Source organism: Nuphar pumila, chromosome 17 (assembly GCF_984573655.1).
Source record: "Nuphar pumila chromosome 17, dmNupPumi1.hap1.1, whole genome shotgun sequence".
NCBI lineage: Eukaryota > Viridiplantae > Streptophyta > Magnoliopsida > Nymphaeales > Nymphaeaceae > Nuphar > Nuphar pumila.
The window spans coordinates 9,511,933-9,525,926 of NC_143265.1; the positions used below are offsets into that span (position 1 = coordinate 9,511,933).

The 13,994-nt window shown below is 36.8% G+C and overlaps 1 pseudogene; it reads right to left on the reverse strand.

Moving 5' to 3' along the window:
* Positions 1-10,343: 10,343 nt before the first annotated feature.
* LOC149811590 (putative lipid-transfer protein DIR1 pseudogene) lies at positions 10,344-10,679 on the reverse strand (annotated as a pseudogene).
* Positions 10,680-13,994: the final 3,315 nt, after the last annotated feature.

A 13,994-nucleotide genomic window follows, 5' to 3' on the forward strand; every position in this document is an offset into this window, starting at 1 on the left:
TTGTTTCATGACTTTGCAGCAGAGGCATGATTTCTCGATATGAAGGAACCGGTGGCTTGAGCATGCTGGTGACGAAATTTTCGTATCCTGGCCCTAAGCCTTGCAGGAGCCAAAAAACTTTGACCTTATCTTCTACAGGTTTGCCTATAGTGGCCAGATCATCACATATCGTTTTAAAACGACTGATGTAGTCTGTGAGAGAATCTATCCCTTTCTTAACAGTGGATAGTTGTTGTATTAAACAGAACTCCCTCTCTTGCAAATCTTGAGCAAAGGAGGTGATCAACATTTCCCACAATTCTTTTGAAGTTTCAAGACCTACGACGAGGCCAAGAACTGACTCAGATAAAGTGGCAGTGATCCAACCTTTAAGTAAGCGGTCAGATTTCTTCCAAAGCACATAAGAAGGATTAACGATAGCCTGCTTTTCAGGCCCTTCTATGACAGGATTTGGTGACGGCAACTCTCCATTGACGAATCCTTGCATGTCTTGGCTTTCGATCAACGCAAGGATCTGGGTACGCCACAGCAGAAAATTTGAATGGTTAAGCCTCAATGAGACAAAGTTGGAGATGTTCAGAGCAGCAGGATATGGATATGATGAAGTTGGAGGAAGCTGAGCCATTGCGTAAGCCTGAGATGACACACAAACCAGAGGTGTCTCAAGAAGGACGACTCTAGGATCTGGAATGAACAGTGAAAAAAAAATCACTGTTGTGGCTTTGATACCATGAAGAAACAACAATACCACACAAGAAACTATTTACGTGGTTCGGTTCTGGAATAGAACCTACGTCCACGGTAGAACACGTTTATCCTCCTTCTATTGAACACACAGAAAACTTGATACATGGGAATATGCATTAGATAGCATATTTATATACAAAGAGGCATGATATCTTTCTATGTATATCCTTTCCCAAATCTCTTATCGTTATCCTCATTGACAGAGGTGAATGATTCGTTGGGATTAGGATGTATATCCTGTTTATGATGATCTTGAGCCGTAAGAGGCAACTGTGCTGGCGTAAAACCTTTAACAGAATCTGGATCTTCAATACAGGTTTGGCACCATTCTATCATGACCCCAAAAAACACGACAAACATAGCCAATTCACAGCTCAAAATATGACAAATCTGGCTAATTGGTTTTTTTCTTGATGGTTTAACCCTTTTGTCACCTGAAAAATTAGGCGTCTTGCTCAAACCACTTGTCTAAGTTGTGACCTGAAAAAATCAGGTGCCATGTAAGTTGTACTTGTCTGGAAAAATTATGCTCCATGCATAGTGACAAATGCTTTTATCTCCAAAATCTTGTATTTCAAAAACTAGTGAGAAATTGAATTTTTTTCATAAATCTCGCATTTTTTTCCGCAAAATCTCAGCCATAAAAAAAAATTTAAAATTAGTTTTTATAAGAAAATATTAATAAAAATACATGTTTTTTCATGATAAATAGCCGTTTAAAACGTAAATATCGCGTCTAAATCGTGGTATTTATATTTTTTTCACAAATCTCATGATATTTTAAAAATCTCATGAGAAATTGCTGTTTTAAACTTTCACGCAATATTATCGCAAGGTTTTCATAAATCTCACGATATTTGTCACTATGGTGCCATGTAAGTTGTCGCTTAAAAAAATTATGTGCCAAGATTTTGACTAAAAAAAGAGAAAAAGTAAAAAAAAAAAAAGCAAATTGGCCAAGTTTGTTATTTTTTCTGGTTCACGGTCAGTTATGGTATTGTGCTAAAAATTAGGGACATCTATGTCATTGTCCGATTATTTCACTTCAAGTATTTATTTTAAGTCATACTTAAGAAGGGCCACAAAGTACATTTGAGTCATGCATCAAGAATCACGTACAGCCGGTGCAATTTCAAAGGATTGAAGGTTCAAGTCTTCATCCAAAGCCTTTGGAGTGTATTTTACAACATTCATCATATACTTTCATTTATATATGTTTTGAATATGATGTACACGGTTTTACGTGAAGGCATAAATTTTGATCTTAGTGATGAATTCCATTAGATAGAAGGCAGTCTAGTAAGGTTGTTCCATGTGGATATTATTTCATCAAATCCTTAACCCAAGGCACAACAGATAACCAAAATGCATAATAGAAGCTGAGAACTAACTGCTAACTTAATTAACACCGTTACATGTGTTCTTCTACAAGGCAAAATAACACTTGGCATTCAGTAGACTAGACTAACAACGATCACACTCTATGACAAACATTAGTAAGCAGTACCCTAATCCTGAAAAAACCTACACTTCAAATGAAGCACAACAAAACACTGGCTCTATCACTCAACTAAGTCAGCCTGAAAGAGTCCACAAACTAAAGCTTGATTGGTCGGTGCAAGCCTCCGGCTGCATGGTTCTGCAATAAAAAATTACATGGGTCAGTTAGTTGAACCATATACACTTCAGAATTGACCAACTTGACATAGGCTTGTCCTCGACTTGGGTCAGCTCAATTGAGCCTTTTCAGATCCAAAGCTTGAAGAATCCCATGTCAAATCTATAAACACAAGATGAAGAAAACAAATTACTGAAAGCATAAACTTTTTTTTTCTTATAACCCAGAGAAAGCCAGTGGCATAAAACTCCGAGGCTAGGACCCTTGCCCCCAGGCCCTTGCTGGGCGTCGACTCACGCAAAGGGGAAGTTCCCATGGGAATCGAACCCCGACTGCCTGTATGACAGCCGAGCGCCGCTCCAACTAGGCTAACCCCTTTTGGGGCAAACATAAACTGTGCTTGAACAAAGAAATTAAAACAAACTCATGAAAAACATGCATGGACTCATGCATAAAATATACCTACTTGGAAAGCTTAACATGGGTATGGCAGGGGCATTCCACACTTCTTGGGAAGCTCCATAGCAAGCTGAGGGTTGATCCCCATAGCAGGCAAGATCCTGGAGTTCTTGTAGGAGCAAAGGCAAGGCATGTCAGCTCCAGCTAGAGCTGTGCAACAAACTGCCGAAGGCTCTGGCGGTGATGCCGGACCGGTGCTAGTGACCGCAGGCTTGCAAGCTGCAAACCCCTGGTCAGTCATGTTGCACAAGCCCTGTGTTCGAGCTGCAGTGCATGTGCTCAGCACCACAACCAACATGGTTACAGCCACAGCTATCACCCTGAGCTTAATCTCCATTTCTACCCTGCTTAATTACCACTTAGCTCACTATGTTCAACGTTGTGGATCCCATATGGCCTTAAATAGCCTTTGTAGAGGTTTAAGGCCCGTGACACCAAATTGGACTCATGCTTGCCTTGCTCACGGGGTAGACACTAACCATGTGGGTTAGGAATAATTTGGTCTTAACTGGATAAGATATGAGCCCTTGGTTTATTTAGTAATAGAATATAGTATCGATATGCTAAAACATGTGGCTCATATGTTGATGGTTCAGTTATAATCAATATAAAATGATCTAAAACTTGTTACCACAAATTGCCTGTGTTTGTCTTTTAACAGGAGCAACATGATACTTGTGGCTCTCAAGATGAGTTACAAATTTGTTTATATTTTACAAGATGCAAAAGTTAGATGTGATGATCAATTTAAAAATGATCAGGCATCTTTCTAGTTTTTTAAAGAAGTATTCATGGTGTAGTTTCCAATAGTATGCAAGTTGTATAATTGCGGAAAGCAGTATATATATATATATCCGTAAAAATTATGGAAGATATTGTTTGTTCATGTTGGTCATATTCATTCCTTGAAATGATTTTTTATCAAAGAAATTAGATTTGAAAATTTGCTTCTGTGAGAGGTTAGAAGCATAAGTACATGATGGGAGTTAATAATAATATATGAGTAATGGGCAGGTGTGAAATTGATACGTGCTAAATGATATGTGCTAAATGAGTTTTTCTGTCTTTCGGGTGCTTTTTTTTCAGTTACGACCCCATAAATGTGTTGGGCATGGTCGATTTATGAGGAATCTACACCTACACCTGGATCATGTGTTCTTGATGAAAACATGATATTCGGAGCCTCCAAAATTTACAAAGATTTTGGAGCATTGGTTTTTTGAAATGTGTCGGAACAAAACACTTCCAAGAGTTGATCCCTCTAAAATCAAGTACATAGATCACATCTGTACGGTCAGAATTTAAAAATAAAACAAAAATACCCTGAAAAACTCATTTAGCACCTATCATTTTGTACCTACCCATTACTTATAATATATTCCAATTAACTTATAATCATTTCACGCATGGACTCCTTGTAATAGCTGATTAGTAGGTTGAAAAGGATAAGCCTCCAAGGTGGCTTTTTTCCCTCTTTGGTTAGTCCTTTTCTTTTTTTTGGTGTGTGAAGGGAAAGAAAAGATAATTAGCCATTTTATTAACGGAGATGTAATTGAGCAGAAAACCTAAAATTCAAAACCCATAGGTTTCACACTAAAATGCCATTCTTCAAAAACTGATGGATTCAGTTGCCACATTGAGATTGATTTTTTAGGATGTCTTTAGTAGGGGTGTCAATAGGTTGGGTTTGACACAGACCCAACCCATACCAAACCCTAAAGGGTCAGGGTTTGGTGACAAATAAGAAGGTCCAATTAGAATTCGGGTTAGACCCGAAGGGTCTAATTAATATATGGAGCCAGGTATGGTTTGTGAAATTTCATTCCAAACCCGAGCCCAACCTGAGTTTCGATTATTTTATCATGTATGGTCTGGGTCTGGTTCATGTAATCCATATAGGACCCATGTATGGTTTCTCTTATGGTGGGTCTGATTGGACCCGAGTCTAGACTGGGTTTGGTTTCACCTAGGTCCGAACCAAACCTGACCGGTTGACACCCCTAGTCTTTGGTACTACATACTTTCGGCTGTAAATTTACTTTTTTCACGATAAATTGCTGACTATAACAAGACAAGCCTAAGCTAGATGCGGTACCCCTGGCTCAAATGAAACTGAAGGATTTTTAGTTGTTCAAAATCTCTTCGTGCCCAAGTGCACTCAAAGCTGTCAATGAGTTGGGTATCTAATCCGGCAAGGTGCACCTGAACCCGCCCAAATGACAAGTCGTTGGGTTTAAGGATGTCAATAAATCAGATTTTATTCAATATCCGACCGAATTTGATTATGTTTAGTTGAATTTGGCAAGACAAAACCATATCTGTTTGTTACAGGATGTGGATAGGGTTTTGACTTTTTGCTACTGAATCCCACAAATATCCGAATTTGATGGATATTTGAATCCATTTGCATGTATAAAAGCGGGTTTGGTGTGAGTTGTTCACCATCTGAGTATGGATCCGAACTTGAATCCGTTTAGCCAACATTCGATTAGTCAAATATGGTATTGGCCACATCCAACCTGTCTCCAAATCGTTTACATCCCTAGCCGGGTTAGGGTTATGTCTGGTCATGTTTGGGCTCAACCCATGTAATTTGAATGTTTCTAAAAATATATAGAAAATACATGGGTCAGGACTCCAAAAATAATCATAGGTCAAATCCGACCCACAGATTACATAGGTGGAAGCTGGGAGGGGGTGCAGGCTGGGCTGTAGCCCAGTCCTACCTCCTGGCCTAGTTAATTTTTTTTTTGCTGCAGTCTACCTTTGTTCAACAAGGAGTGCATGTGCGTCATTTCAAACAATAAACGCTGGTGCATTTTGGTGAGGGCTGTAGCCCAGTCCTGCCTCCCGGCCCAGTTAATTTTTTTTTAAAAGCCCAGCCCTGATTCTCGGGTGGGATCCAGCACCTGGCAAGGGTGGGCACCCGCCCATGCTGGATCCGACCCGTTTAACTTATTACCCCTCAGCCACTCTTCTTTTTCGATCTTGATTTTGAGTGACCTAGCCCTTGCCCTCGTCTTTCCCCAAATCCCCTGACTCTCGACGATCGATCCAACGTCGCCCAACCGCCCATCGACCAAGCTTCTCCTCTGACGCCGGCCGACCACGCTTCTCCTCGAAGCCTCTGGCGTTGCTCCCATGCTCCTAAGTGAGCGAGATGATGAGATACTGACCGAGCATAACGACGAGACACTGATCTTTTGGGTAATTTGACTAATCAAATATGTGATAGTTTGATTTAATCAAATTATAGGTGGATTAGAGTGAATTGGACTGGATTTAATCAAATCAACTCCAAAGTAGGGTTGATCCTGACCTGAAACAATTCACTGCATTTATTTTTTATAAAATTTTATTTAAAATGAAAAATAATTTACCCATTTTGGGGATAAATCCTATTTTTTGTTCCTGAATGAGATCTTATATATATATATATATATATATATATATATATGTCTCTTAGTCTTTTATCTCATGTTAATTGTTTGACTCACAAATTAAATTAAAGTGGAAGATGACTGTTGACTGTTGATGATAATTTATGTTTTTTGGTGCAATAATTCTACTTTATCTACTCATTTTAGTTAGAACAAAGCTAGGAGAAGGTTGTGAATAAGTGACTTCTGAATTTTAGAATAAATCCCGATTTCTGAATTATAGAATCAATTATCTACTTTATCTACTCAAATTATATAGAATGATAGAAAAGTCCTGACTTCTAACTTGTGTTTTAATATTTTGATATCTAAATTAATTATCTTTGGACAGTAGGAGAATGTTGTGAATTAGTGAATTTATTTGAATGACAAAAATATATATTTGCAGATTGTGAATTAGTGAATATCGTTTCAGCGGTGCTAACTCTTATCTAGTTACTCTCCTAATGACTTGTGAGTATATGTTTAACTCTTATATAGTTGCAATTTACAAATTTATTGTTGTTATTTGTCCTGATTCATACCCTATACACGATTATTAGTTTGTTATAGTTGTTAAGTGTTAATTGTTATAGTGTTAATTTGTTAATTGGTATAGACTCATAATGTTATATTGGTATTTTTCTGTCATTTATCACCAATTAGTAACTGTATCTGATTCAATGTACTTGTGTAGAATTGTAATGATTAATTATGTAGATTATTGATAGTTTACGTGTTTGATTAATAATTTTATCACCAATCAGTAACTGTATTTGATTCAGTGTACTTGTGTAGAATTGTAATGATTAATTGTGTAAATTATTGATAGTTTATGTATTTGATTAATAATTTTATCACCAATCAGTAACTGTATCTGATTCAGTGTATTTGTGTAGAATTGTAATGATTAATTATGTAGATTATTGATAGTTTACGTGTTTGATTAATAATTTTATTATCAATCACTAATTGTATCTGATTCGGTGAAAAATTTATACTTGTTTTTTTCTAGTTTTTTTCACAACCTTAATATGATGTTATTCAATTATTATTTTTTTATTTATCACCAATCAGTAATTATATCTGTTTCGGTGTACTTATGTATAATTGTTAGGTTGAACAATTAAAATAATACTTCTGTAAGTTGAAACAGTCAAAGCTATGCTCATGTAGTATCTTATTTATTTGTAGAATTTGAAATGGAAAGAGGACAATCTTCAAGCACTAAGAAAAGAAAAAACTTGTTATCATTTTTTTTTAAGTTAGACAACTCTTCAGATGGACAAGTCGAGGAAACTCCAAGTCCTACTCCAACCATTCCTTCATCACTTGAGTATATTCCATCTCTGAATCCAACTTCAGAATTTGATTTTTATAATGAAAGAGATCAAGGTAAAAGAAAGCGTATGTGTGATCACCCTGTTAATAAAATAGATCGAATTAGACGGGCTTATCTGAGGGCGAGACATTTTCAACCAAAACTTGCACAATACCCAAGTAGACAATGTGGTAAACAAGTGCGTCGATGTCAAGAACATTGGTATGATACATTTCGTTGGCTAGAGTATTCTTCGACAGAAGATAAAGCATGTTATTTTTATTGCTTTCTTTTTCTTGATAATAGCCCTTTTCTGAGCTTTAGTCGAACTTCTTTCACTCAGTGCGACATTGGATCCTAGAAACTCATTTGAATCCTTTAATATAGCTGATATTTGCAAGCTTGCAGAGAAGTTCTCTCTTCAAGATTTTATACAACAAGATATATTTTACTTGAAAGCAAAGTTATAATATTATCAGATTGATGTGGTTTTTGATCCTCGATTTCAAGTACCTACTCTACCTGATTTGTATCAAAAGTTGGTTGCAAGTGGAAGGTCAGAAAGTTATGTCATGCTAACTAGATTATTTCATTTTGTATTGACATTACCAGTTTCTACGACCACTACAGAACAAACATTTTTAGTGATGAAGCATGTGAAGACGAAAATTCGTAACAAAATGGACGACGGTTTTCTTGCTGACTGTATCACATTGTACATCGAACGAGAATATACTATGACTTTAATTAGTTATAGATTCTCTTATAGATGAATTTTATGCTGCGGGTAACCGTCGGGGTCCATTTTAGTTGGTACTTTTGTATTTTGATTTATTTTGTCATAAATAAAATTTATGTATTTTTATGAAGTTCAAGTTATCGCACCAGTGTTATATATTGCCATTAGATAATGTTTAAGAACTTTCCGTTGAGGTTGAGAAAGACTGGAGCAAATAGTTTGATTTGTCCATATGAAATAGATTTTTATTAATAATTGTAGCCATTTTTTATTTTATCTCAATTTTTTTTTGGGTTGCTGCCTCCGAACCCCAGACTATCACACCAAATTTATTTAGTTTTGCTACACCCCTGTTTGCCCCCCCCCTCTCACATGAATCCTAGCTACGCCCCTGCTTGCTGCAAGGTCGAAGTTGGGTGTACTCCCCAGCAGGAGAGACCTCAAGGGTTTACCAACCGAAGGCCAGCCAATGTAAGTTAGTGACGGGGTTTTATCCCTTGGATTATCAAAAAAGAAAGGAGGAACGGATATGATTCTTGTGGTTATGTAGAGGGTGATTCCCTTGGGCATTAAAAATTTGAAAAAAAAAGAAAAATGATGTGACGATAGGGCTATGGTCCTCTCTAGTTTTTTTAAGGGTTTACAAAGAGAAGAGACAAAGACCATAGACATAACGGTGTTATGGGTTAGCTCTCAACGAGTCAGGTCAAGGTTGACCCAGACCTGCCCATATATATATATAAGCATTACCGGAAGGCCCTGATCATCATCATCAAGCCTTATCCCAACCACGTGGGGTCAGCACTCAGATGTCCAAATCCAAACAGAAAATATGAAAAAGAGTATGGAAGGATCAACATATATTTTCCATTTCACAGAAAATATAAAACCACCAAACCAAGTCTGATCTTAGATAACATGAAACAGCCCAAGGGAAAAGTACAATAAAGTCATAGCTAGGGAGATGAACTAGTTCATACACCTATTGCTCTCTCCAGTTGCTCAGCCATGCACTTGATGATAATCCCCTGCAATAAAAGAAAATAAAGTAAAAATATTAAATAAGTTCTTGATAATTGCAAAATATCTCTCCATCAAGTTTAATTTGGCCTGCTTATATGAGCCCATGGTGTGAACCTTTGTTTCTGCTCCAAGTGTGGTGATTCACATGTGGGTTCGATTACTATGAGCCTATGGGCTAGCTGATAAATGTATATGTCTCGCCACAGGCGTGGAGGCTTAGCTGCGCTGGCTCAGCCTGCCGTACTTATGGTCTATGTCGATGTAAAACTCTTAGGGTTTACCACTCGACCCAGGGAGTCACCAAACTTCGGCTTACACAGGGAGTAATTAGGGGCGTCAATGGGTCGGGTTTACTCGGATCGGACCCAAACAAAAACGTATAGGGTCTGTGTATGGTAATAAATAATAAGAACTGGGTTCAGACCGATTAATATATGGACCCGAGTATAGTTTGTAAAATTTTATACCCGACCCGAGTTTCGATTAAGGCCCACAATTTTTAAATGTAAAAATGATAAAAAATATGGTTTTATTGGGTATGGTTTTCTTATAATGAATCCTATTAGACCCGACTCCGGAACTGATACCATACTAGAAAAACAGTTCTAAGTCTGGTTCCACTTAGGTCTGAACCAAACACGACCTGTTGACACACTTAGGGGTGTTGCTCATGGTATTTGAACCAAGACTGCCCATCACTTGAGTCTAGCATGCCTCACTTTTATTATGCAAGTACTTTTTAGGGTTGATCTTATGGATTATGTGATCAGACCAGACTAGGTCAGACCATAGAGGTGTTGGATGTGGTTCATTCGTGTGATCAAATCAGGTGCAATGTGATTGTGTGCTGCTGCACTTATCACCCACTGTCCGCTGACAGGCTGGTGATTAGGTGCAGCAGCACAATAAAAGTGTGCAATTACATAGCACCTATCCTTCCTCTTCATCTTGTTGTAGAAGTCGAAATGCACAAAACTTGGCAAAAAATGCAGCACAATGCACAGACGAATTGACACCTTAGCATTGAGGTGGTGGGATGACGTTGCACTTCTTAGGGAGCTGCATGGCCAGCTTGGGGTCAATCCCAAGAGCAGGCAGCACCATGGAGTTGCGGTACGAGCAGAGGCAGACCATGTCCGCTGCAGCGAGAGCGGCGCAGCAGGCTGCAGATGGGTCTGCTACCGGGGATGTAGGCCCAGTGACCCATGGCTTGCAAGCCATGAGCCCATCTTGGCTCATGTTGCACAGGCCTGCTGCTGGTTGGGTACCTCCTAGGGGACCCAGACCGAACCCAGCTGCTGCACTCAGGGTCACTGCCACCAGCAGCACCATGATCATCACCTTGGCCTCCATTGTTGATGAGATGAGACTGTGTGCTGAACTCACTTTCACACTGGCTCTGCTCAATGGGTGGCCTCAACGTGGCTTTAAATAATCAAAGGGAGAGGTGTTATGTTTAGGCCCGTGAGTGTAGTAGGTTTTGGCGCTGAGTGGGTTGTGGTGGAGAGGGAGGGAGGCTGACATGCACAGAATCACGGGTGTACAACTCTGTGCCCTTCAGTTGTTCACAGCCACCGATTTGATTCAGAATAATTTTGTGGATATGGTTGGTGAGAAACGACGATTCATTTGTACCTCCAATATCATATCACAGCTCACGTCGAATTTATCACATTTTTTTTCTTTTTTTAAAGGCAAGCTGAGGTTAGGCAGACCGCTATCAGTTATACAACTATACCATTGGGTTTTGAACCACCAGGAACGTACCAACACAAGGTGACATGCAATACCAGACAAGCAGAGCTCTGTTCGTAAGTCAACTCTCTCTTTAACTCTTTTATATATATATATATATATAGACCTACAAAATACAAAACCTATTAAATAAAACGTTATTTAGATTTTCATGATTTTTTAGTGTTTTTTTGAAATTTGATGTGATCTGTGTGATTGTTTTTATAAAAAATCACCTCTTCTAACATTTGATTTCGATGCATAAATAGGTTTTTTGAGGTTTCAAAAACCAACAACCTAGAATTTTCTTAAATTTAATACTATTTTTAATCCAAAATGTATGATTCAAGTGTCGATTTCTATTAAATCAATAGTGCTGAACATATCCATGAGTCACAATTTAAAAAAAAAAAACAAGAATCCACTATCATGTTTCATTTTTAATAGGTTTTGTATTTTGTAGGTTTTCATTTCTCACACACACACACACATATATATATATATATATATATAAATATATATATATATAAATATATATATATATATATATATATATATATATATATATATATATATATATATATATATATATATAAAGGAATCAAAACCTACCAAATGGAAAACCCTACTAAACCCACCCAATATACATTTTATTGGATTTTTGTTATTTTTTTCAAAATTTCAACCGTAGAGATGTGATCTACATGCTTGCTTTTATAGGAATCAGTTTTTGGAGCATTTGATTCTAATGCATGAATAGGCTTTTATAAGTTTCAAAATCAACTATGTACAATTTTCATAATTTTTTGAGGCTCCAAATACCATTTTTTCTATCCAAAATTCATGATTCAAGTGTTGATTTTTAGTAAATCAATCATGATTAACACATCTGTACCATCAGAATTTTGAAAAAAATATCAAAAGAATTTCATTGCATAACTTTGAAACCGTTTTCATTGGGGAGGTTTTCATTCCTCGTGTGTGTGTGTATATATATATATATATATATATATATATATATATATATATATATATATATATATAATGTAACTAAAATATGTTTACAAACCAAATATATTTACTATTTTTTTTGTAAATCTAACCCTGTAGATACATTCAGCTTGATCCATTTGCTAGGAATTGATTGTTAGAACATCGTAATTAGATCAACAAATGCAATTTTATTGTCCTTGAATATTTATGAAAATTCTAAGCCATTAATTATCAACTCTTAAAAGATCATTTTTATACATAGTAATTGGATGATCCAAGAGTCCGTTTCTATAAAACCAAGCGTTTAGATCACATCTGTACCGTGATTTTTTTTTTAAAAAGTCTATGAAAATCTTTCATACCAACAAACATATTTGGTTGGTAAACTTATTCCAATTTTCATATAAACACACATACATACTTTGTTGGTAGGAAACAAGAATTTGGGTGCCCCGTTCTAAGGCTGAGAAACGAGATGAGCCGAGACGCTAGTGAACAACTTCTTAAGACATGTAAAATAAGTGCAGTAAGTCAAACAAGAACATGCTCAGTTACTCCAAAAGGAATGAGAAGGGAGTGTTTTCCATATAGGGTGGAATTAGTAGTTGGAGTATTTGGCTTCAAAGCGATAGTTTAAAGTAAAAATTCACATTGCTTCTAGTTTTGAGATATAAGTATTTTCTATGCAAAAGAACCATCTTAAGCCAATTGGTCTAGAGTTCAAAATCTATTAATTTCAACTTTGAAATAGCCTACGTTTAAGGAACGAGCGAGCTCAAACTCAGTTAGTTGAGCTTGGGTTCGTCATGAGCTCTAGCTCAGCTGGAATCATCACAAAAACAAGCCAAGTTTACCAGCCCTACCCATATCCAAATCTTCGAGGGCATATCAGAGAAAGTGAATTTGACATCCCCACGGGTCCCTTGTGCAAGTTGTGGGCCCCACAAAAAAGCTAATGATGATGTCATCATTGGTAGTCAAAATAATGACCATTTATCACCACAATGAACCGTGAGGATGTCAAATCACTTTCTCAAAGTGATTTGGCAGATCCATAGTGACAAAAGTAAAAACTCCCAAAATATCGGCACTTAAAAACTCGTGAGAATTTTAATTTGTTTTAAAATTTTTGTATTTTTGGTAAAATCTTTGCAATAAAAAATAAATGTAAACAATAATTTTTTTTTCAAGAAAATATAAATAAAAAATATTTAAAAATAAAACCACAGTCCTAGAGCTGACGCTTTGATTTTACGTAGGACGGCCAGCACAAGTATGATGACAGTCCGACGCTAAGAGCTAACGACATTACGCAATATATATATAGTAATGATTACATATGTGATTATAAGCTTGTTTTCATGTGAATCAGCTCTTTGGAGCATTTGATTCCTATGCATGAATAGCTTTCTACAATTTCCATAAAAAATTTAGGCTCAAAATACCAATTTTTCTATCCAAAATTTATGATCCAAGTGTTGATTTATAGTAAATAAATCATCCTCAAGACATCTGGTCAGAATTTTGAAAAAAACCAACAAAAATATTTCATTGAAAGGTTTGATAGGGTTTCCATACAGGAGGTTTTCATTCTCTTATATATATATATAAAGAGAGACTAATGCTTAACTGCGCAACCCTTAGGAAAGCAACTACGAGACTAACTCATTTGGTCGTCCATCACAGGCATGGATGGCCACAAAAAAAATGCACACATTTTTGTCTTTTTTACAATTAGTGGTAAGGTCCCAACAGAAACTAAGACTTTTAACAGCTGTCAAAAGTTTGTCATTAAAGGCTTCATCAAAAAGTGAGGCCTTTAATGATATATTTTTGACCATTGCTAAAAGTCTTAGTTTTCGCTAGGGGTGGCAAAACCTGACACGACCCGCCAACCCGACCCTTAGGCGGGTTCGGGTTTAGCTTAAACTAACCCGTTTA